Raw genomic sequence first — 23,820 nt, 5'->3', positions numbered from 1 at the left:
CTTAAGATGTGAGAGCAGAAGGGCATGCTAGGCAGGATCTTCCTGCAACCACAGACTTGAGCAAGACGACAGTAGTTAGTGGTTCTGGGGATGGGTGCTCAGAATCTACACAGGCTGCAAGCCTAAGGTTGCCAAGGCCAAGTCACTCATCATTTTCTATTTGTAGTGGCGCCAACCCATTTTTTTTTAAATTGGAGAGCTAGATTAAAAGTGTAATGGCTTGAATGTAGTTTCTAAAGTTCATGTGTTGGAAACCTGATGCCCAAATGCAACACTGTTGAGAGATGGGATTTTTTTTAAAAAAATATCTTTTTATTCATTTTTAGAGGATGTCATGAATCTGTATGATGTAATTTGATCATGTCCATCCTGTTGAACTCATCCCAGTTGTCCCCAACACATTTCCCACTCAATTTCAATTTTTAATGACTTACTGAGTCCAACTAGTGCTATGTGAAAATATGGACATGAGTATAATCTCATCCTTTAGAGTGTGGACAACCTATCAAGGGCCACACAACCAAAGAAAGCTGACTTTCTATTCCCCAGCATCAACATTTCTTCAGCTGAGGCTGGGGCATTGTGGGCTCCCCTCTCATATATGCTGGAATTTCCAGTGACTTAAAATTGCGTATCTATCACAGTTGTTGTGAGAGTCTGGGTGCCAACCTTGGTGCTAGCTTGACTAGAAGACATTGTTTCCCAGCATTCCTACCCAACCTCCAACTCTTACAATCTTCCTACCCCCTCTTCCAAGATGTTGGAGGGTGGGTCTTGGAGAGGGGGTGTGATATACTTGTTTCTTCTAAGTCTGAACACTTGAGAGGGGATTATACAAGGTGATTAAATCATGGAGTTCTGTCCTCATGAGTAGATAGGTATTATTTCAAGCAATATGTTTATTATAGAATTGAGTCCATCCACTTCCTGCTTACTTTTTTCCCCGCCTTCTTCCATGGAAGGATGCAGCAAAAAGGTCTTTTCCAGATGAAGAATACCTGGACTTGCAATTCTCAGATTCTAAAACTTTAAGAAATAATTTTCTAGCTTGGCAGTGGGGGTGTACACCTTTAGTACCAGGATTTGGGAGGTAGAGGCAGATGGATCTCTAGGTTTGAGGCTAACCTAGTCTACAGAGAGAGTTCCAGGACAGCCAGGGTGACACAGAGAAACCTATCTCAAAAACCAAGCAAACAACAACAACAACAAATATTCTAATCTTAATAAACTACCCTACTTGTGGCATTCTATTATGATAGTATATAGTAGACCAAGCTAGGAGGCATCTGTACTTCAGAAAAGATTCCACAGTGAACTATGACTTTTAGGTTGAAATGTTTTTGTCAGATTTGGAAGAATATTTAATTAGGGGAAATATTTTTCTTTCCACCAACACACACACATATATATATAATGTCTTATTTTGTGTGTGGAAACTATTAGTATTTAATTAACTTCCCTGGGTGACTTCAAGCCACCAGGACACAGGTACCTCCAACGCTCTTTATCTTCAACTTGTCTGCTAAAAAATTTGACTTTCATGATGACAGGCTGCTTAGGAAATTTTCCTTCGTAGAACTTTGTAGTAGCCTGATGGCACAGCATCAATGATAGGAACAACTCCAGTAGTATTCTTTGCAGCCTTGACCCATGTCTGCTCACTGACCATTGTCTACAATTTACCCAGGTTGACAGTCAGGCAGAAGCTCTGGTTCCTCTTAAGTAGCAATGCCCCATACTAACTTTCCCAAGGTACCCTGGATGATATTTGTTGAAGTTGATCCTGTATTGATGCATGCCTTCAGTATTCCTAAGGCCTTCTGGGTGCTTTCCGTGTTTACCAATATGACCATGGCCATGGCTCATGTGGTTCCAGAGTTTCCAAGTCTTCCTGGATTGGAGAGGAAAGAACAAGAGGAGGAGGAAGAGGATGGAGGAGCTCCATGATAGAGACCTGTGCCCTGATCACCTCCTTAAGACTTCATGGGAGTGTCAAAGGCAGACAGGGCTGCAAAAACATTCCTTAGGAAAACTGCTAAACCCTCATAACACCCACAGAAAGAGTTGGAAATCCGTTGAAGAAACGGACGAATCCCAAAGGGATCAAGTGGTCATACCGGGAAGACTTAAAAAGTGATTTTGACAAAATGTCAACCACTCAGTTAAAGACAGTGGAAGGCTGTGAGATAGACTCCATCCCCTCTACTCTGCCACATGAATCGGACATCTAAGAAGTCTGGATTTCATCTCAGTGAGAGCAGGAAGGATAAGTGCTGAGAAAGTCCAGTAAGGACATGTATAATAAGGCTGGTATAACAAAACACTAAAATATAATTACCCCATGGGTCATGTCAACTCACATAAGGGGATTAACTCAACATGGACTCAGCTGAGTGCTGTTGATTTCCCCTTTGTAATCCCACAATGATATATTGATCACTTTTTATATTTTCTAATGAAAATCTTAACAGTTCAGTTTATTTTCATATTTGGTTGAAATCTTATCTTCCCCCTTTCTCTTACTTAGTCGTCGCGAAGACTCTGCCTGAGAGCAGCATGTGCTCTAACCACTAACATCTCCATAATCCTACCTCACATTCACCTTCCAATGCTGTCATAGTGGAAATCACATATTACCGTGAGGCTTGTAAGGGGCATTTAAACAAAGTAGTCTTTTATGCCCAGGATGTGACATAGACATTACTGCATGTCGAATTCCACTTCCTTCATCTGCTTATTCTCAGTCTTCCAAAAAACTGTCAGCTCAAAGGCTCATGCTCAGGAAACCTGTTACTGGTACATTGTCACTTCCCAGATTGGATGAGGACTCTAAGTCACTGTAATAGAGTGAAAAAGAAAAAGGACCCTCTAATGATATCTTAATCCCCCCAGCCTGTAGGTATTAAATTATATGGCAAAGGCTTTGCAGATGAGATTAAATTAATGTTTTTAAGATGAGAAGATTATCCTGGCTTATCCAGATGGTCTCTGTATGTAGTTGAATGTATCCCTCCTCTCTCTCCCCAAAACAGAGGGAACTGTGGTACTCCTCCACAGAGGAGAAGGCCAGGTGAAGAGAGAGAGAGAGAGCAGTCTTGGAGGTTCTGTTCTTAAAAATGGAGAGATATGAATACAAACCAATGCAGGCCAGCAGCTCCCAGACATCATAAGAGTCAAAAAAAAAAAAAAAGAAAAGAAAAGAAAAAAAAGGGGGCATATCCCAGTGCTGGTGATGTGAGACTTGTAGAAGCTAGAACTAAAAAAGAATAAATTTCTTCTTAAACCATCAAAACAAACAAACAAACAAACAAAACCAAGACAAAACTCTGTCTGCCTGTATTGGCTGGCATGGGATGGGCTCTCAAGACAGTCATCTTTCCCTCTTCAAGTCCCAGCTAGTATGGGAGGCAAGAGAGAGTGTCTCTTTATTTCATTGGCTGCTCTTATCTGCATGCTTTTCCGGGGTTGTTGCTTCCTTGGCCAACACCATCTAACTATGTAACCTTTCCGAATGTCAGGTGTGCATGTGTTGTGTGGCAACATGTGTTGAGTTCTTCAGGTGGCTTTGCTGTAAACTCTAGTCTGCTGCTGCTAACCCTTCTTTTTATGTAAATAGATTTACTCTTCTTTTCTTTTTTTTTTTTTTGTAAATAGATTTGGGAAGAAGCTTGCATTGGAATCAGGGCTGGTTGCAGAAGAGCTGGTGCTGAAGTCTTTTAATGAGCCCTCTAACTAGCATTTAGCTTTAGTCATTGGCTGCTTTCTTTTGACCTATCGTCTATCTTCCTCAGGTCTATCTAGTGGCACTGTCTGAATTTCCCAAAGAACTTGTGAGAAACATCCACGTCCCCATGCCACCTTAATGGATTTTGAATCTTTCTTCTGGAGAATAACAAGACACTGCAAGGCACTGGAGTTGGTGTCGAGCATGTTAAGACCCAACGCCCTTTAAGGAGACTTACCTTCATTTTTCATGTGGGTTTTAGAGTCAATTCTGAGATAACAGAAGCAATGACACTCTGTATGCTCTCTTTGTGGAAATAGCTCAGTGATTTTTGGGGTAAGACTAAAGAAGATGTATTCTTCTATCAGGTATAAGGAAATACGATTGAGGGGCTAAGGTATAGGAAATCATTGTACTATTTTACAATACAAAGATTTTTGATTTGTAGAGTCATATTCAAAATATAGTGTTAGCATAATTCTTAGATACATATTTCTATAAAAAGAAGGGAAAGAAAGCTAGACCCTAGAGGGGCATATGTTCCACTTTGTCCATTAGTATTTTATGTATGTGTTTGGCAAAGAATGTGATGGCAGAAAACAGTCTGGAAGCCATTATGATAAACCAAGAGACCGTAGGAACAAAGACCAGCAACATGGAAAAAATAGTGTGCTATTCAAATTTAATGAAGCGAAAAGACAATCGAAATGTCAGCAAGATTTTATCTCAGTTATTTATAAAACAAACAGTTATGTATCTAAGTGAAATATCTACCCATAGTATGAAATTCATCACAGATAACAAGTTGTGGAAGCGTCTGTTGCATGTAGTGGAAATCCTACAAAGGTATTAACATGCATAAATACACATGTGACCAGAAAAACTGTTGCTAACATGCTAAATGGCATTGCTATAGCCACACTACTTAAATATGGCTAAGAAATCAAAAGATAAATTATGTAAAATGTTTTGCTTTTATATATTATCCACATGAATATTTAAAATATGTTAATGCAATAATTAACTTTATTTCTTCATTATGGGTTGCGAATTTTTATGACTGGAAACATTTTTGAAGTAACTGGATACCGGGAAGCAGTTCAGAAATTAGATTTTTTGAAAAGAGGAAGCTTTCAAACAATTGAATATAGATTTGCGTGACTGTGTGACGCTGTTTCTGGGATGTATGGAGTTAATACTGGACTTGCAATGAAACTTGAGTTTTGTGTGGCAAGTTATGTAAGGACACAGGCTTTGCATATGCTCATTTGCATTATTCAACAGACATTGCTTTTTGCTAAAAGTTAAAAATGGAAGATGCCACAGACATTGCTCACCACTTGTACTAAGTCTCCTGGCCAAGCTGGAGACACAGACTTGACAATCAGTTACATAGCACAGAGTCCACTCACTGCACGTAGGGCAGGAGGCTCGGTCACAGCAGAACAAAAGGACTGCTGTTGATCCGTTGAAAGAAATAAACTTACGTCATCTGACTGGAAAATGTGCTTATGCTGGGCAGAGGAGATTGTTATCATACAATTGGTCTGTTGAGTAGACAAACCCTGTGAATGTTTCCCTCAAAGGCAACCACAGTGGTTATAAGGCACTATGTGGAGATGCAAGTGGCATTTACTTTCCTATTTCTTTTTTTAAAAGTGTGTGTGTGTGTGTGGTGTAGTTCTTAAGAATGTTATCAAGGGCATGAAGAAACCTGGTTTATTCTCTTCAAATGCTCATTGAGTTCAGATTTGCGGAGGCGTTCTCCTGGGGTTCGGTGAGCCACAAAATCATTGTACCTGTGCAGTGAAGCTAACTCCTGGCGTCACAGATGATGCAAGATTTAGTGCGGTGACATTTGAAGGCTGAGCACTTACAATCTGCTAAGGCTAACCGGCAACTTGACAAGATCCAGAACTTCCTAGGAGCCAAATCTGAGCATGTCTGTAAGAGAGTTTCTAGATTGGATTGACTGAGGCAGGAAAACCCTCTTAACTGTGGGAAGCTCTGTTCCATGGGTGGAGAAAGGTCCCTGAGTCCCAACCTTTGCTCTCTCTGCTCCCTGACTGTGGACCTAATGTGACCGGTGACCCCTGTCCACACTGCCTGGCCTTTCTTGCTTCAGTGCTCTGTCTTTCCCTTATGCCAAAGCTTAACGAAACTTGCCTTTCTTTACTTCTTCTTCTTCGTTTTTTTGGGATAAGGTTTCTCTGTAACTTTGGAGCCTGTCCTGGAACTAGTTCTTGTAGTCCAGGCTGGCCTCGAACTCACAGAGATCTGCCTGCCTCTGCCTCCCAAGTACTGGGATTAAAGGCGTGCGCCACCACCGCCTGGCTTGAAAACATGCCTTTTTAAGTTGGCTTGTCAGATACTTTATCACAATGGTAAGAAAAATAATTACTATGAAAATACTTTTTAAAAAATTATTTTTTAAATAATATTTTTATTTATTCTTTGAAACTTTTGTACATATCTTGATTGCATCACCTTCCATTCGCCGACTTGTTTTCCTCCTAATTTCAGATTTATTCATTTACTTTCCTTTGAGTTCTGTTATTGCTGCCCATATGTGCATGGGTGTGAGAGCCATCCACTGGCATATCGACAATAGCCAGAATCTAAAAGAAAAGTGACTCTCCTTCTTCTAGCAGCCATCAACTGTCAATAACTACTCAGCTAAGAATGAGACCAGGTAGCCCCTCCCAACATGTGCTTAAAATTAAGGCCCAGTAAATAGCTTCGGGAACAGTTCTTTTCCATTGTTAGACTACAAAGCACTAAATATGTAAAACTCTGCATTTGCCATTGTGAGTGGTTTCTAACAAGGCTGAATTCTGTGCTTGTATTGCAAGGTGACATATTTAACATGTAGTTTGGGCATCAAAGGAAAGTAAAAACTTTCTGGCTTTAAAACAAAAGGTAATGCATTGTGACAGAACTGTTAAAAATAAAATATATTTAGCTTTCTCTAAGTAATGGCCTTATAACAGCCATCATATGCACACACTTAAACAGGGTTTGGCAAGCTGAAGCGGTTATTCTCCAAGCATTAGTTTAGATTTTCTTATGCTAGCCATAGATCTTTATGTCTTTGGTTTCTGTAGATTCAGAAGTCTTCAGTGACCCCGTCAATGCGAGTCTGGCACCTTCAAGGAGTTATGTAAGACTTAGCACTTTTCACCACGAGATGGAGCTGATGAATGAAGTTTTCTCTAAGGGAGCAATTCCTTAGTTCATCCACTGGTGAGCAATCATGTTCTGTCTTTCTTAGTGGGAGCCTGGAGGAAATCCTTCTTCATTTTAGGCCATTGGCTAAGAGTTTTACCAATCCAATGTTTATAGGGAGATTTCTTATTTTTTGTTATCATGGTCAGGATTATATATTTTTTCAAGTATTATCTTTTTAAACTAAATGGCTATACTTATTTTTGAAAAGTAAATTGCAAGCGAAAATTCTGGCATTTGAAGTGAATTTCAGGCAACTGCAGAGTGTATTTCTAAATAAAGTAAGAATCAGAATAATAGAATAACGGCTTGTGAGAGCAGGTGTAACCCTGGAGTCCTCCATTTAGGGTGAATAAACCAAGCAACGAGTCGCCTAAGGCCATACACCCATTGAGCTCATGTTTGGAATATCAAGGAATGAGTTTTGACTGGTGTTTTCATATTAATATTTGATTTCTATTCAAATTCTCTGCTGCTTCTTTACTAATGGGTAGGTACTTGCCATACTCAGTTCCTTTTATTAATTCAGGAATTAGCTGTACAATTCACTTAGATAGATATCTGTACTTAGGTATACATGTACAAAATGACTTTGATTTCTCAGCAGAAATCAAGTCTTCTTCTTAACGTGAATATGGAATATTAAGTGAGATGTAACTGTCTTCATGAAAAGAAACATTAACTTTGTATGGGAATGGACACAGGGTAGGAGGGAGGAGAATGAGGGAATTTGGAAAAGACACATGCTAGGTAAAAAATGATATAATTTCAGTTGGCGACTCATATCTTTCAAAGTATTGATTTTCTATAAGAGTGTGACAGCTATGCCATGGGAAAAAGAATAGTGTTCATATTGGTGGAACAACCAAATACCAATGCCAAGTATTCTCTTTCATGCAAAATTAACAGAAATGGATTGAAGACTTAAACATGAGAAGGCTTACATATAAATTGTCTTAACTTTGGTTTATGGCGATGACAATGGTTTCTTAGAGACAAGACCTAAAGCACAAATAATCTAAGCAAAAATAAGTTAAATTTATTAAAAAACATGCCTTCTTTGCTTCAAAGGGCAATAAAAATGCACACGAAAATAAAAGAGTAGTCTGCAGAATGAAAGAAAATGTTTGCAAACTGTACAAGAGGCTTTTATATAAAGCTGTTATATAAAAACTTTTACTAATGAAAAATAAGAAAAACTCAACTGAAAACAAGCAAAGGATTTGGATTTTTCCCCCCAAAACAGAGAAATAGTAAAAGTGTTATCTGGAAAAAGAATGCCAGGTCTCCCTACCAATTGAGAAATGTACATAAACAAGAACCATACAACTCACATGGCTGTGTGTTGGTGACACACAGCACTTGGGAGGTAGAGGCATATAAATCTCTGAATGCACTACAGAGCCAGCATGCACTACAGAGCAATTTTCAGGACAGCTGGGGAGACACAGAGAAACCCCTTTCACAAAACAAAACAAATAAACAACCCCAAAGAGGTAAAGAAATAAAAACCAAACCAAACCAACCAACCAAACAACAACAAAATAAGGAGCTGTTATCCCACATTGTTATTATCCCATACCACTTAGGCTGGTAAAATGAAAAGTTAATACAAAGTGTTCGCAGCGATGTTATGAAACTGCTCGTGGGAGTGGCTACTTTGTGAAAGAATTTAACAGTTTCTGAAAAAGAAAAAAATAAGGAAGAAAAACAGGGTGAAGAATTAAAGGAAGAAAGTAGATACAGAGTTCTTTCTCTAGACTATATGGCCACTTCATAATGGTTTCTGGTGGTGGCATTATTTAAAAACTTGTGGTGAAGAAACGTTTTAGCAAGAAGGCAACACTTGGTACTTATTGAAGAAAGATTGAATAAAGCACCGGAGTCTGGATCTACTTCCTCCTCTCTCCTCTTCTGTGTATGTCCTTCCTCTGGTATATGCATCAGCGTGTGTATTTCCTACTCCAGTTCTGCACATTTCTGTGGAAGATACACTGAATGCAAACCTTGGCTCTCAACGTTTTCCTGAAAGTCGACAGGGAAAGCTCCAGTGTCCATCAGGGAAGGTATGCAACAGTTGCTAATCAGGAGCCTTGAGCTTCAACAGAGCTCCGAGTGGAATCCATGATGACGGGCAGACACATAACTAAAGATACAATCCTTACGGTTGTCTCTCACCTCCAATTGAGAAGACTCTTTGAAGGGATTCTGCGATAAGATGCTAACCAGTGGGTCTTTACAAGCCCCCCCCCTTTTTTTATTGAGAAAAGGAGAAAAAAAAACAAAAAAAAAACAAGTTTCCACCTCCTCCCAGCCTCCCATTTCTCTCCCCCTCCCCCCACTCCTTTTAACACATCCTTGGTTTTGGTTAGGTCATCCGCTCCTGTCTCCTCCCCATCCCACTGCTCCCATGCCTGGGTGAGCTCTTACCTTCAGTACCTCTCTCTCTCTCTTATCATTACATGTGTTCTACTGCCCCTCCGCTTAATTTTTCTTTTTAAGTTGGGTCCTGAGATAATAGGCTCCCAAAGGGCTTTTTATGTCCTCTTCCTTTAAGTGGAACCCTAAGTTTTAAGTGCTAGGACCCACTATCTTTCTCCTGTGTCTGGCCAGTTTCTGCAATATTTCTGTTACTTGTTGTTACTATTTTTTAAGTAAGCGCACAGGGTAAAGAATTTCGTTATGGCAGCTACAGACACACATGTTGTCTCGCTATGTTCTAATTTGTCCCCCTTTCCCAGATGGCCTCTCCTCTGGGCTGCTATTGCTGGTTCTATTCCTTCAGTCAAATAATCGCTCTCCCCATTCTGCTTTTCTATCCCATGTATTGCCTTTCCCTTTCTTCTTAAGACCTCTTCCTCCTCTCTCATAACCTGATTTCTGATTTCAGTACCTTCACACAGAGAAACACAGGCACAACAACATACACATCATTTCACTGTCTATGATATTTTAAAGGTATTCTTTGAAAACGTCTCTGATGTAACCAATGTATCTTGATCATATCCACCCCCCTGAGCTATCTGACAATTTCACGCCACTGTTTAAATTTTTCTTTAGTCATCCCTTGGGTCCAGTTGGTGCTGTCATGTGCACATGCATGTAAGACTGCCCACTGGGGCCTTGGTACCAAAGCAGTGATCAGACCCTGAAAGGAAAGTGACACACTCTCCCTCAGCTGCCATCAACTTCCAGTACTATCTCAGGTAGGGGTGGTAGAACTATGGGGAGCCCTCTCCATCCATGGTTGGATTTTCTATCTCCCTCTCTCATCTCTCTCCAGCTCCCCCTGAAAGCCTTTGTCTTCCAAACTAGCTCCTTCTTACTTACATGTCTTTAAATCTTTAAGGAGTTGAATTTTTAAACTAATCCGTTGAGGATGTCATGCAGTGTGTTTTGATCACCCTCACCTCCAACCCTTCCCTTTAACTCCTTCCAGATCTACCCATCACCTCCCTACCAACTCAACTTTATGTCCTCTTTTTTTTTTCTTAAAATCTAATATCCTATTGCCTTCCAGTTTGTGCTTTCTACTTCTGGTTGGGCCATCCACTGGAGCCCCACCCTTAAGAAAACTGACTCTCTTTCCCCGAAGTTGTCAACTTTCCATACCTCCTCAGTTAGGAGTGAGGGTTTCTGAGCCACTTCCCACTCCATACTGGACTGTTGACTGCCTTGATCTTGTGAAGTTCTTGTGCAAGCAGGCACAGCTGCTTGCTGTGGGTTTATGAGTGCGGCCATCCTGTCATGTAGGGAAGACACTGCTTTGTTCTGATCCTCCCTGGCTCTTATACTTCTGCCCCCTCTTCCACAGTGGTCCCTAGTCCACGGTGTGTGTGTGTGTGTGTGTGTGTGTGTGTGTGTGTGTGTGTGTGTTGACACAGACACAGATTCACATTTGTGGCTGAGCACTCCACAGTTAGTTACACTCTATACGCTGACCAATTGTGAATCTTTGCATTAGTCATTGCTCACAGCAAAGAGAACCTTCTTTAATCAAGGCAGAGAGCAGTACAAGCCTATGAGCGTAAACATATTTAGAAGGCGTTTGACAGCATGGCACCACATATGTAACGTTTGTCTTTCGTACTCTGATTTAGTTAGCTCAAAGTGATTTCCAGATCCATCGATTTTTCTACAAATGCCATGATTTCTTTACCTTTACAGCTGAAAAAATTTCCCTGTGTATGTGTACCACATTTTTCTATATCCACCCTACCTGCTGATGAACATGTACGCTGTGTCCTTTTCCCACTTATAGTAAATACTGAAACAATAAACATGGACGTGTAAGAATCTCTGTGAAGGACTGACTTAAGAGTCTTTTGATATATGTTGGTATAATGGTTGGCTAATAGGGTAGAGCCTGCCTTTTGATTCTGGAGAAATTCTGTACTAATTTCTGTAGCGACTGGAGAGTTTATGTCCCCATCAACAGTTTAAATGGTTCTTTATTCTTCACATACCCACCAGTATTTGTTATCATTTTTTTCTTATTGATAGGCATTCTGAATTGTGTGAGCATCAATATCAAAGCAACACTAATTTACATTTCTTTCATAAAAAAGTTGAACACTTTCTAAAATAGTTATTGACCATTTTTATTTCTTTATGTGAGAATTGTCTGTTCATTTTATCAGCTCATTTATAAGCTGCATGATTGTTGGTGATTTGCTTTCACAGTTTTTTACCCTATATTCTAGATACAATTCCCTATTTTATAATTAGTTGGCAAAGATTTTCTCCCTTCTTGTAGCTTTGTCTTTACGTTAATGATTGTTTCCTTTGCTAAGCCTTTTAATTTCATTTGGCAATTTTTGAAATTGTTTCTTGAGCTACTAGAGTTCTTTTTAGAAAGTCATCATTCAGGGCTGGAGAGATGGCTCAGCAGTTAAGAGCATTGCCTGCTCTTCCAAAGGTCCTGAGTTCAATTCCCAGCAACCACATGATGGCTCACAACCATCTGTAATGGGATCTGGTGCCCTTTTCTGGCCTGTAGGCATACACACAGACAGAATATTGTATACATAATAAATAAGTAAATAAATAAATATTTTTTTTTAAAAAAAGAAAAGAAAGTCACCATTCAGGCCTAAGTTGTGTCTTGAAATAATTTCTATGTCTTTTCCTAGAGAAGTTTCAAAACTCCAAGTCTTCCATTAAGGTCATTTCAAATTGATTTGAAACTGGGGGAGAGATACAGATTTAGATTATTTACTTTCTGGGATTGAAATAAAACACACCCTTTCATTTTTCTTGGCTTTTGGGGTTACTGATGAGAATTCTATGGTTATTCCTTGTGTCTGTCTGCCTTTGCAAGTGAGGTGTCATTTTCTCCTGACATTATACTCTTCTTTGTTTTCTATCTCTTTCTTTCCTTTTTATTATATATATTTATATTATTATATTTTCTTTTATTTATTATTATGTGTATATGAGGCATCCTGATTACTTTCTCTCCCACCCTTTTTTATCTGTTACCAGTCCTAATATTTCTCTCTTTCTCCCTACCTGTCCCTTTTCCAGAATCATAACTTCTGGTTTTGTTTTGTGATCCATCTGTGTGAACATGGAATAGTGACCATCCACTGGCTCTGGTAGGGCACTGTGGTGGCCATTCTAGGTTGTCCATTTGACTACAGCTGGACATTTGAACTGTGAAGATCCACTTTTAATCCTGATCTTTTGAGGTGGGAAGTCCACCTACAATCCGGACCACACCTTCTGCTGGCAGTCTAAGTAAAGCACATGGAAGAAGGAAGCATTTGCTCTTTGCATGCTTGTCCTCTCTCTAGCTGGCAAGTTCATTCGTCAACTGTATACTTCTTTGGTATTCCAGGATATACCAAAGACCAATTGAGGCATCCAGCCCATGGACTGAACAACTACTGGATTCTTGGGCTTTCTTGTGGTAGACAGTCATTGTTGGACTAATTGAGGCATCCAGCCCATGGACTGAACAACTACTGCATTCTTGGGCTTTCTTGTGGTAGACAGACATTGTTGGACTAATTGGACCACAGCCTGTAAGCAATTATAATATCCACCCCACCCCCAGATCCATTCTGTAAGTTCTGTTCCTCTAGAGAATTTTGCTTAACACTACATGCTTCTCTTCCCCATTTCTTGGAGAAAGAAATTCTTCTCTGTTTATGCTTTTTTGGGATTCTTGACACCTACTGCGTTGGGGTGTCTTTTCTTTCCGCAGAATTGGAAAGTTTTCTTGTATAATTTCATTGAAGAGGTTCCCTTTCCCATTATCATTTGCTTTGACCATATCCCAGAGCTCTTCTGCTTTTTTGTTTTCTTTCTTGATGTGTGAATATAATGTTTAACCACCCTGCCTTCCATCCCTATGCTCTCGCAAGTCTACTTGTGAGTATTTTCAGTTTGCTTTTTGGTTCGCTGAGTTTTTCATTTTCAATCTTTTTTTCCCCAAATCCTAACTTCCTTGTAGCTGTTTTCCTTCCATTTTGCTGACATTTTCATGGTTATTGTTGATTTTCTCATCCATTTTGATGAGATTTCCCACTATATTTTCCAGTTCTGGATCCTGAATTGAATTCAGTTTATAACGGGCCCCCAGGCCTGAGCTCAACTGATGCCATGTTGGAGGCACCATTCTGACCTTAAAATCCATTACAAAGGTCCCAACATTTGCCAAAACGGAAACAGAGACCTAATCAACCAAAGACTCAGTCCATAGTTTCAGGAAAGTCGCTAAATTTACTAACCTTGCTTTTTGGCTTCTGTAGTTCTGCTTCTTGATAATTGAAGTATGACAACTAGGATGTGGTTTCTGTGCATAAAAGACAAAGGGATATAAGGCTTGAGGTTACATGATTTGGGCAAGTTCCCCTTGCATCCTCTAGCTGGCAATACTTTCTTCTTGGCTTTAAGAGTCTCAGTTTAGTGTTTTCTGGTAGACTCACCTTAGAATAAACATCCTGTTTAAGGTCATCCATTGTTTTAAACAGGAAATTCTGAACCATTCATGTAGTAATTTACTTATTTCAACATGCCTGAGTTCAGCAGTTCCGCAGCTATTAGTCAGAGCAGTCATGCAGTCTTGCTTTTCCGTGTTCCTAGAGTTTCTGTGTTGTGACTGGGTTTCCTACTGCTTTGGGTCTTGTTTCCATTTATTGTGACTCTTCTTACTGAGGAAGCAACTCCTGAGGACTTAATCCCAGGACAACTCAGGGAGGAGAAAAAGGAACTACTGTGATAGCCCCACATCAAATTGTATAGGGATAAACTTAAGATGGCTTAAAGTCCCCTAACATCACTAATTACAAAAATAGAAAATATAAACACTGCTGTAGAGTGTGCTACAGAGTTATAAATTATTTATGAATGAGATGAAGGAAGGAAGAAAGGAGGAGAGAAATCGAGAACAAAGTTCAGGAAAAATAGCAAATGTTGAAAGGAGTGGAGATTAATTACTATGATGGAGGGAGGAAAAAAAAAACCGAGACGCCAGAAAGGAGTTCCAATAATGAACAAGTTCAAAAGCAGTTTTAGAAAGTTACATCAAAAGAAATAAAAATATTATAAAAGTGTATTTTAAAAAGATACATAGAGAAACTAAAAGGAGATGATGAAGCAATAAGAAAACCAGCAGGAAAAGAGCGGTGCAATGAAGATATACACAGTATCAGAGCACTGTATAGTGGATAAGGGAGTGGGGCATAGCATTTCCCAAAGCCAATACAATGAAAATGATGCTGAAGTTCAGGAAAAAGGAGAAAAGGAAGCATAGAAGACAAAAAGCAAATGATGGCACGTCCGAGTGTTTTCTTCCTGGATCTTCAGAAAATGGACAGCATCAATTATACATGTGGACTGATGAACTGAGCTCATGGATTCCTCATGGCTGAGGCTGGCAGCACTTGGGAGGTAGAGATAGGAGAAGCAGGAGTTTAAGGTCATCCTTGGCTCCATAATAAATTTAAGGCTACCCTGGGCTATGTAAGTAAGATACTCAAGAGAGAGAGGGTATCCTGCTGTCAAGAAATGAACTACCGTGGGGCCTTAAAACAAAGGACAAACACACATCAGGGCTCCTCAATTTAGCCTGCTACAGCTCCCAAATAAGCGAAGGTCCATGAAGGCCACTCTGGAGAGTAGAAGGACAAGGGGCTAATGAGTCAAACTGCAGATGGCGGGAAGCTTGTCTCAGGCAAAGAACTGTATAGAGACAGATAGGCCCATAGTCTGTGTCTAGGAGTAGCTCTCATTATCTGAGAATAGCTTGGAGTTTGATAGCTGTTAGCCTGAGAAGAGAAAATGAAGCCATGCCTAAAGCCACATCCATGTGTCATTCACAGCTACAGACCCTGAGAACTCTGATATCATAGCTGTGTACTGGATACTCAGGGCTGCATCTACGTGTAACATGATTAATACCCAGGGTGTCTTGAGAAGCGTAGATGGGTCCTCTGCCTGTAAAGATCTCATTTCACACAAGGAAAACACACTTGGGAGGTAGTCCAGGATGGAATGTTAGGAGGCTTGGAAGAGGAGAGAACCTGCCCAGACCACAGACTGCCGCTCCAAGTGCCGCCAACAGAGGCTTCTGTGTGTAGAATGCTACTTCTAGCCAACAATAGGTTCTCTCTTAAGATGGGGCCTGGTTGCTGCCCTTGGGATCATAAAGATGACTCGTCTGATTCTTAGTCACCTCTAGCCCATGTCCTGGAGGAATGCTCTCTCCTCAAACCCCAACACTGGACTTGAGGCTTGTGAGAGCTTGTCCTGAAGGAAGGTCTTCCCACTTCTCATGTGCTTTCTGAATGCAGTTTCTGGTCTGCCCTCCACTCCAACCAAGGAGCCTCATGCCTACAGTTCTGTTTGGCTCACTTCTTATTAGTACATCACCCATTCTTTTTCCTCCACACTTTAATGCTATTTTTTTCGATAGCTTCATGACTTTCTGAACCTCTTCTTTTTCTCTTATGGGAATAGAATCTATTTCTTTTTTAAATTTTGACTTTCTCCTTTACCATATCTTATGGAGAGAACTTCTCTTGTGCAAATTATAAAAAGTCAAAATGTTTTCAGACACTGCCAAATATCCACCGGGGAACCAAGTGCCCTGCTTGAGGAGCACTGCCTTGTTTTTGAGGGTGATATCCATATAGAAGTTGATGCTTTACTCGTCTGGTGAATCCTGAAGGAAGAGGTCCTCAGATGCCTGGGCAGCATAGGGGGCAGAATGAGTGTGACACCTTGACACGTGCGCGTGGCACTGTGCCGATCAGCTGGTATCATCTCCAGCAGCACACTAATTATTGCTTGTGATGAGCAGTACTTTCTAAATTGCAGGTATTTCATACCATAGCATGTCCTCAAAGTACAGTAACACAATGATATCTAGAAGTCCAAATTCTGAACTAGAGAATCATAGTCTTAAGAAATACTTATTTTATGCTTGCGTGTGTGTGTGTGTGTGTGTGTGTGTGTGTGTGTGTGTGTGTGCATGCTAGTGCCTATGGAAGATAGAAGAGGGTTGGAGTTACAGGCAATTGGGAGCCATCTAATGACATGGGTATTGGGAACAGCACTTTGGTCCTCTGTAAGCGCAACAAGTGTTTTTAAACACAGGACCATTTTTTCATCCCCCAAAAGAACCTAATTTTCATATAACCCTCCAGAAAAAAGAGAGAGGGAGGGATGGAGGAGAAAGAGGGAGGCAGGGAGGAGAGAGAGGGAGGGAGGGAGAAAGAGAGGAGAGAGACAGAGAGAGGGAGAGAGAGAGAGAGAGAGAGAGAGAGAGAGAGAGAGAGAGAGAGAGAGAGAGAAAGAAGGTTTTCTGAACGTGGACTGTTCTGGAATGTGTAGGTAATGCTTTATTCTCCAAATACCCACTGTAGAAGTTAATGAGGTTTAGCTCATTTTGAATTTCTGATCTCATGATGTCTCTATGTTCTAAATTCTGGTATGACACATGTGTTCGTCCATGCCCAGTTTTACATGGAGACTGAATCGAGGGCTTCTCCGTTCATACCAGCCAAACACTCTACCAACTGAGCTAAATCTTAAACTAGGTTCAGGTTGTTTTTTGACAGACTCGAATGGAGCTTCATGCTGAAGAGGATGGAGATTTACAAGAGCTCAAAGAGGTTTATTTCTTGCTTTAGTAAAGGTTTTTCAACCTTGGCAGCCCTAGAGTCTTGGTCCAGACAGTTCTTTGCTCTGGGGCTTCCCGTGTATTGCAGGGTGGTCAGCAGTAGCTTGGTGTGCACCCACTTGATGCTTCAAGCATTTCCCAAGTCCTGATTTCCTTGGACGTCCTCCTACATTAGAAATGCTCCATTAGGGGTGTCAAGCAGTGCTCATGCTCGAGGAATTCTGCTTTGGAGAAAGCTGCTCAATCAAAAGTGTTGCTGGGGGTCTGGAAAATCCATCAAGTATCACACAAGGGAGTAAGTGCATTAGTCTGCCTTGGCAGTTATAATAAAGTAACAGTGAGATTGGCAGAATAAAGCATTGCTAATTTATTATATCAGATCGTTTTGGACGTCAGGTTGCTGGCAGGGCTGTGTTCTCTTGGAGATCTCTCCAGAGAATCCCTTTGAGGCCCTTCCTGGCTTCCCAAGGCTGCCTGCACTCCTTAGTTTGGCTCTCAGCCAGCAGGGGCACCATCTGATCTTTGTATTGTCACATCTCCTATTGGATGCTGATCTTTCTGCCTCTCTCTACTTAAAAAACATTTTGGGTAATCTTAGGATACCTCCATGATCCAGGGCCGTTTTCTCATTGCACAGTTCTCTGTTTGATCACATCTGCAAACCCCTTCACCGGGTATGTGGACATAGTCACATGTGGCACAAATTAGCAGGTTGTCATCTTTGGGGACATTCTTTCCTCGACTGCAGTCAGTATTAAATAACCATGCTGTAGTTATGTATGTCCATGAGGATCTTCTTTTCTTCTCTACCCCACATCCTCAGAGGGACTGGTGTACTGGAGCAAGGAGAATAGGGAGAAGCAAACGCCACTCTAGTCTTTATTATTGCTGGAAGCAGAATGGAGTTCTATGGGTCTGGTCTAGCAGCAGAGAACGTTGGTAATGGTAAGGGTCATTAAAACAAAACAGGACTAAACTTTTCTAACCTGAAAATCATGCTGTCTAAATTCCTGACCTGTCTGAGAGCTATAGGCTCATGGCTGGAGAGAGGCATTCTTGAATAGAGAATCCTAGGCAATGGTGTAGAGAAAGTTACTCTTCGTAATACCCCATAGAATCTGGGTACTCCAATAAACCTGGAATGTGCTATTTTGGAGACAAAGGGGATTTCAAAGTTCTAACTGAACTGAACGTTTCTTCTTACAGAGTTGCAGGTTGTTGGGAGCTTGAAAGCTCCTGCCTTTCTCTATTTCCCCAGAAATACTGGGTATGTTTCTGTTATTTAGTTTTTTGAGAAAAGAGGTAAGTGGAAGGAAGAGGGAGTGGCAGAAGAATGAGAAGCCTGGACTAATGACTACCAGCCCGCTCAGGAAGGAAGAACAAGGAGACAGTATTTAAATCTATGCTGGCAGGAAATGCTGGGGCATATGGCTACTGAGGGGAAGGCGAACAGCCTGAATCTCTGTAGCTCAGAACCGAGCCTCCAAATGCTTCTCAGTGCATAAAGAGATGGCTTGCTTAGACTCTCAAGCTATAAACAGAAAATTTTTGTGGGTTTCTTGAGGACACCAACAGGATACAAGCCCAATATTGTCCCCTTATAGGAAAATCCTTTCTCCCCAACCTCATCCTGTCCTACTGAGACAGAGGGATACAATAGGGGAAGTTACCAACAGAAGCTAAAATAATGTATGGCAATCATTAGACTAAAACCAACTTGCCTGTGGTTTTTATTATATGTGATATATCCGTGTGTGAGCTTAAGTGTTTCAAAATGACCTTATTAACGGTTACTATTACTATTAACACCATTCTATGAACAGTTCTTACATGAAAAGTGAAGTGAGATGAGGTTCTTAGGGGGAGCAAAGAGAGTTAAGTAGGACTAACCTGAATCTAGTTCAGAAATAGCAACGGACCTTAAAGTGCCAGAGCAGGTGCACCACGGCTGTTGGATGAAGGCAGTGCTTCTGTTCTTACCTCTGGGGCACAGATTATCCGGCCAAGAAAGGGCATGGGTAGAAATAGCTTGTTCAGGTGTCCTGAAAGTCCCTAACTAAAGCTTGTGTCTGCCTTGCTCAGTGCACTCTTTCATTACTGTCTGCTTTGGAATATTAAACATTAGTTAAGCTCATTCCCCCAACTGTGTGTGAGATGTGTGCTTCCATGTGCCATAGTGTGCACAGGTGAGAAGACAACTTGATCTGTTCCCGCCGTGAGGTTTCTAATGATAGATCTCAGAACCTTTGCCCACTGAAGCCATCTTGCTGTCCCCTACTTTTACTATAAAAATCATCTTATTTTAAAAATTAGGATGTATCTACTGATGCTTCATGGAATAAATGGAGGAGGGGAAGAAGGAGGGGAAAATGTCAGGAAGGAAGAACGGAAGTTAAAAAGGAAAGGAGAGATGAAGGGAAGAGGGATGTTAGGAGGATAAGAGGTGGGGGAAGCAGGAGGGGACAGGACAGTTGAGACTGCGGGAAGACTGTCTGGTTTGTGACTAAGAAGGCAGGGAAGCTACTCTGGCCCTAGGTACCTTTCAGGGTTGTGGTGCAGGAACCCTGCCATTACTCCACCAGGGAGGGTAACCAGCCCTGTTGGCCACCATTTAGCTCAGGACCCTTGTAGTGTAGACTCTCTCTACCCCCAAATCTACCAATTAGTTTTCCTTGGGTATTGCAATTTTTATTTCTTTCCTGTCCTATGGCCTCTGTTCCCATCTCTCTTTGAGGGTGTGAGGTCTTCTTCTCAGCTCATGTTTGGTATCTTTAACTCTTTTTGCTCCATGGTTGCATGTTTGGCGGGAATGATGTGCTTTCTGTGTAGTGTGGTTCTCAAAATTGACCATCTTGCTCTCTCTTCATAAATGACTTGCATGGTGCTGTAAATGTGTCCATCATGAATGGGGTACTTTTGGACAGCTGTCATGGATATTAAAATGCAAAGTCTATCTATCATCTATCTATCTATCTATCTATCTATCTATCTATCTAGTGATAATCATCAACTAGCTACCATTTGTGTATATTCAGGTAGGTCTTGATAAATAATTATGAAAATAAAAAGGCCTAAAAATATTTGAAGGATTTGTTTTTCTTTTTAAAAAGAAATGCGAAAATTGGTGGAATCACTTGTGTCAACCTTAAAAGAAGTAGTAAATAAAAGTTGCAAAGGGAAAATTTTTGCTTTTATTTTATTTTTCAAAAGATTTATTTGGGTATGGCAGTACATGCCCTTAATCCAAGCACTTGGGAGGCAGAAGTAAGTAGATCTCCGTGAGTGCAAAGCCCACTTGGTCTACATCACAAGTTTCAGGTCGGCAAGGGCTGCACAGTGAGACCACATTTAAGAAAAGGGAAGGAAGGTATTTTAGTTTTAATTATGTATATGTATTTGGCTCTTTGTGGGTATGTACACAGGAGTGCAGGTGCCCATGGAGTCCAGAAGAAGGCCTCAGATGCTCTAGAGCAGGAGTTACAGCTAGTTTTGGGCAGGCTGATGTGGATGTTGGCTAATGAACTCAGATCCTTTGCAAGAGAAGCAAACGCTCTTAGTAGTAGAGCCGTTTCCTCAAGAAAGTGGTTCTAAAGGAAGCTGAAGCTATAGCTATCATGAAAGACCCTGATAGACTACAACTTAATTAATTTGTTACAGCAGCCTTATCACAAACACACTTTTTCACGGACATTTCCAGTACACTTGCCCAGCCATTTAGCTTTGGACCGATACCACTCTAACTACTAATCCACATGGTCAAGGATTATTATTACAAAAATGCCTAATAGCAGTCTCCTAACATCATTTTTGCTTTGAAAACTACCCTACCTCAATACCTTTGTCTATGTCTCTCTTTCTCTATGATGTACATGTTCCCAGTGCAGAACCCTGCTATTTCCAAAAGAGAACCAATTTGTGAAGCCTCTCCTCCCTCTTCCTCCTTTCCCCTCTCTGTCATTTGTTTGTGTTCTCAACACTGTTGATTTCTTCTCTATTGGTTTACTGTGACTTTTCGACCGCTGCAAACTTTATATTTCAGAATTGGATGGTGGTGGTGGTATAAGTTGGATGATCTTCAAAGGAGGCAATGCTATCTGCTAGATGTGACTTCCAGCCCAGGGGAGTGGTAGAGCTGGGCAGCTGATGAGAAGAAATAGAACAACGCAAGCACACGTCTTTCCTTTCTACCCATTTGATGGAAAGAGTTTGTAGTTTAGCAGAAAGGAAAACTTGAGGAGATATTACTCAGAAGTAGGATTATCCCACAAACCAGGTTTGTAGTTCTTTGAATTTCTCACTTTTGACTAAAATAAAGGAGTTGCCATTGATAAAATTAGAGACCAGCATGGGGTTAGGTTTGTGCGAACACTTTGCCCACCTTTCTGTTTGAATGGTGATGTAGCTTCATCCACCCCAACTTTCAGAGCACTGTCTTCTCTGTCACAGTTTGCAAGTCTTCCTCCACTCTAGCTCCTTACTGGTGCCTGGCGTCTGGTTTCAAGGAGACACTGATCTATTTGCAGCTCCTGGGGATCCAAAGTGCAGATGCAAATGGCATTTTCCTCAGGCGTGTTGGTAGCAATAGGATCAGTGTCTGATTTGCATCCTTAAAGCCTGTAGGTCCTTAGGAAAATACAATTTATTGGCAGTTTAATGGGGTTATTTTTCATCTCAGCCACAGAAGCCAACTTATAATAGTTCTTAGAACTCAAAGAGTCTTCAATTTCTAGGCAGAGAATAGTTAGAGGAGTGATTAATTTAGCAATTATTTTGGTCCCAATAAAAGAGCTCATGATAAGAGGCTTTCAGGGAGGTAAAGAGTAATTAAAGGTCAGGAGATAGGTATGACAGACACGAATTTGGAAGACACTGGATTGAGGGCACATGAGCACTTAGAGTGGAAAAGACTCCTCAGAGAGAGAGAGAGAGATGTCAGAGAGACAGGAAAAGGGTCTGGACCTACATGAGGCATTTTAACCACCCTGCAGTTCTCTGTTTAGTTTTAAACTTTCTTTTTATTTATTCTTAATGCCTTTCACATTATGTCTCCTGGTCCCACCCATCTCCCTCCTCCATCCCCAAGAATAAAGCAAAATGATATTTAAGAGAAAAAAAAGGAAAAAGAACAAAAAGGGGAGAAAAGGAAAATCTCATCCTGGAAGCTGCAGTGTGACACAGTGAGTCACGCAGTAAACCCCTTTATCCATACATTAACAAACTGTCTCATTTTAGCTTATCCTCAAATCTGGTATCAGTGGCAAGGTGTATCTCATCTTTTCTTATTGCTTCTCTGGCCCTTTTTGCTTCTCTTTATTCTCTAGCCCTTCATTTCACATGGTTTTATTCCAAATTCTAGTCCACTCGTCAAATGGATCCCTGTGCAGATGGATACACTAGGAAGGTTATCTGGATATCTAATGACTTCACGCATAATATTTTGAACCATGAGAACCTTCCATTTTTAGCCCAACAATGAGCTCCCACCAACTTGAGCTCTTAGGAAATTTTCTGTGAAGTTAAATTTTGCCAACAAGGATGAGAAATTGAGAACTGTCGCTTAATAACCACTTTGAAAAGTTGATAAATAATAGCAAAACAGAACATCATGGAACTAGCAGGTTTCCTAACAGGTGAGAAGGTCCATAAAATGAAAACAAAATAGCTTGTCATCCATAGGGTTTATATTGTAGTTCACAGATTCCCTTAAGTATGCCAGCATAGATGACCCAAAATCAAGATTTATGAAATATAAGATTACCCATGATAAAGCATTTTAACTAACAGAGAGAAAGAATCTGAAATAAAACAATAAGGTCTTACTTAATAGAAATCTGTAATGTTTTCTTTCCCTTTTCACTGAGATTCCATTGGAGACAAAAATATTCTGTGATCATGAAAAGAACAGACTGGAAAGTGAGCATTGGTAGAGGTGAAAGGTCTCTCTAGTGGCTAGCCTCTCTGGTTCTTTGATCTTCACCATTAACCCCTATATCTGACTCTGAGCCTTTTTTTTTTGTTTGTTTTTTTGAGACAGGGTTTCTTTGTAGCTTTATTGTTAAGACCAACTAGAATTTGAGCTACAAACCACCACTGCACACAGAACATCAGTGAACCATATCAAACACCACTGTCCACAGAACACCTGTGATACCATATCAAACACCACTGTCTACAGAAAATCAGTGATATTGATGTGGGATTCTCCTCTGTAGGCTATGAATATGTTTTATTGCCATTGGTTAATAAAGAAGCTGCTTTCTGCCAATGGCTTAACAGAATAGAGTCAGGCTAGAAAAGATATATTTATAGAGAGAGTAGGCAGAGTCAGAGAGATGCCATATAGTCCCTGGAGGAGAAAGGACAGCTGGAACTTTGGCGGTAAACCGTGAGCCTCGTGGTAAAATATAAACTAATAGAAATGGGTTAATTTAAGATGTAAGGGCTAGCTAGAAATATGCTTAAGCTTTTAACCAAACAGTATTGCAAAGAATATAGTTTCTGTGTGATTATTTTGGGTCTGGGTGGCAGGGAACAAATGAATAGCCTTTGCCTACATAATACTATATCAAACATCACTGTGTACAGAACATCAGTGGTACCGTATCAAGCACCATTGCACACAGAACACATTGGTGATACCATATCAACCACTACTGCACACAGTATACTGGTGGTATCATATCAGACACCACTGTATAAAGAACATCAGTGAAACCATATCAACCCCCAATGTGCACACAGA

General features: G+C 40.6%; 1 pseudogene; it reads right to left on the bottom strand.

The window, feature by feature from the left end:
- Positions 1-1,469: 1,469 nt before the first annotated feature.
- Positions 1,470-13,571, bottom strand: LOC142838265 (large ribosomal subunit protein uL15 pseudogene; annotated as a pseudogene).
- Between the last annotated feature and the right edge of the window lie 10,249 nt (positions 13,572-23,820).

This window comes from Microtus pennsylvanicus, chromosome 19 (genome assembly GCF_037038515.1).
Source record: "Microtus pennsylvanicus isolate mMicPen1 chromosome 19, mMicPen1.hap1, whole genome shotgun sequence".
NCBI lineage: Eukaryota > Metazoa > Chordata > Mammalia > Rodentia > Cricetidae > Microtus > Microtus pennsylvanicus.
The sequence above is the reverse complement of the archived record's forward strand: the minus strand, read 5'-3'. Positions and strand labels throughout refer to the sequence as shown.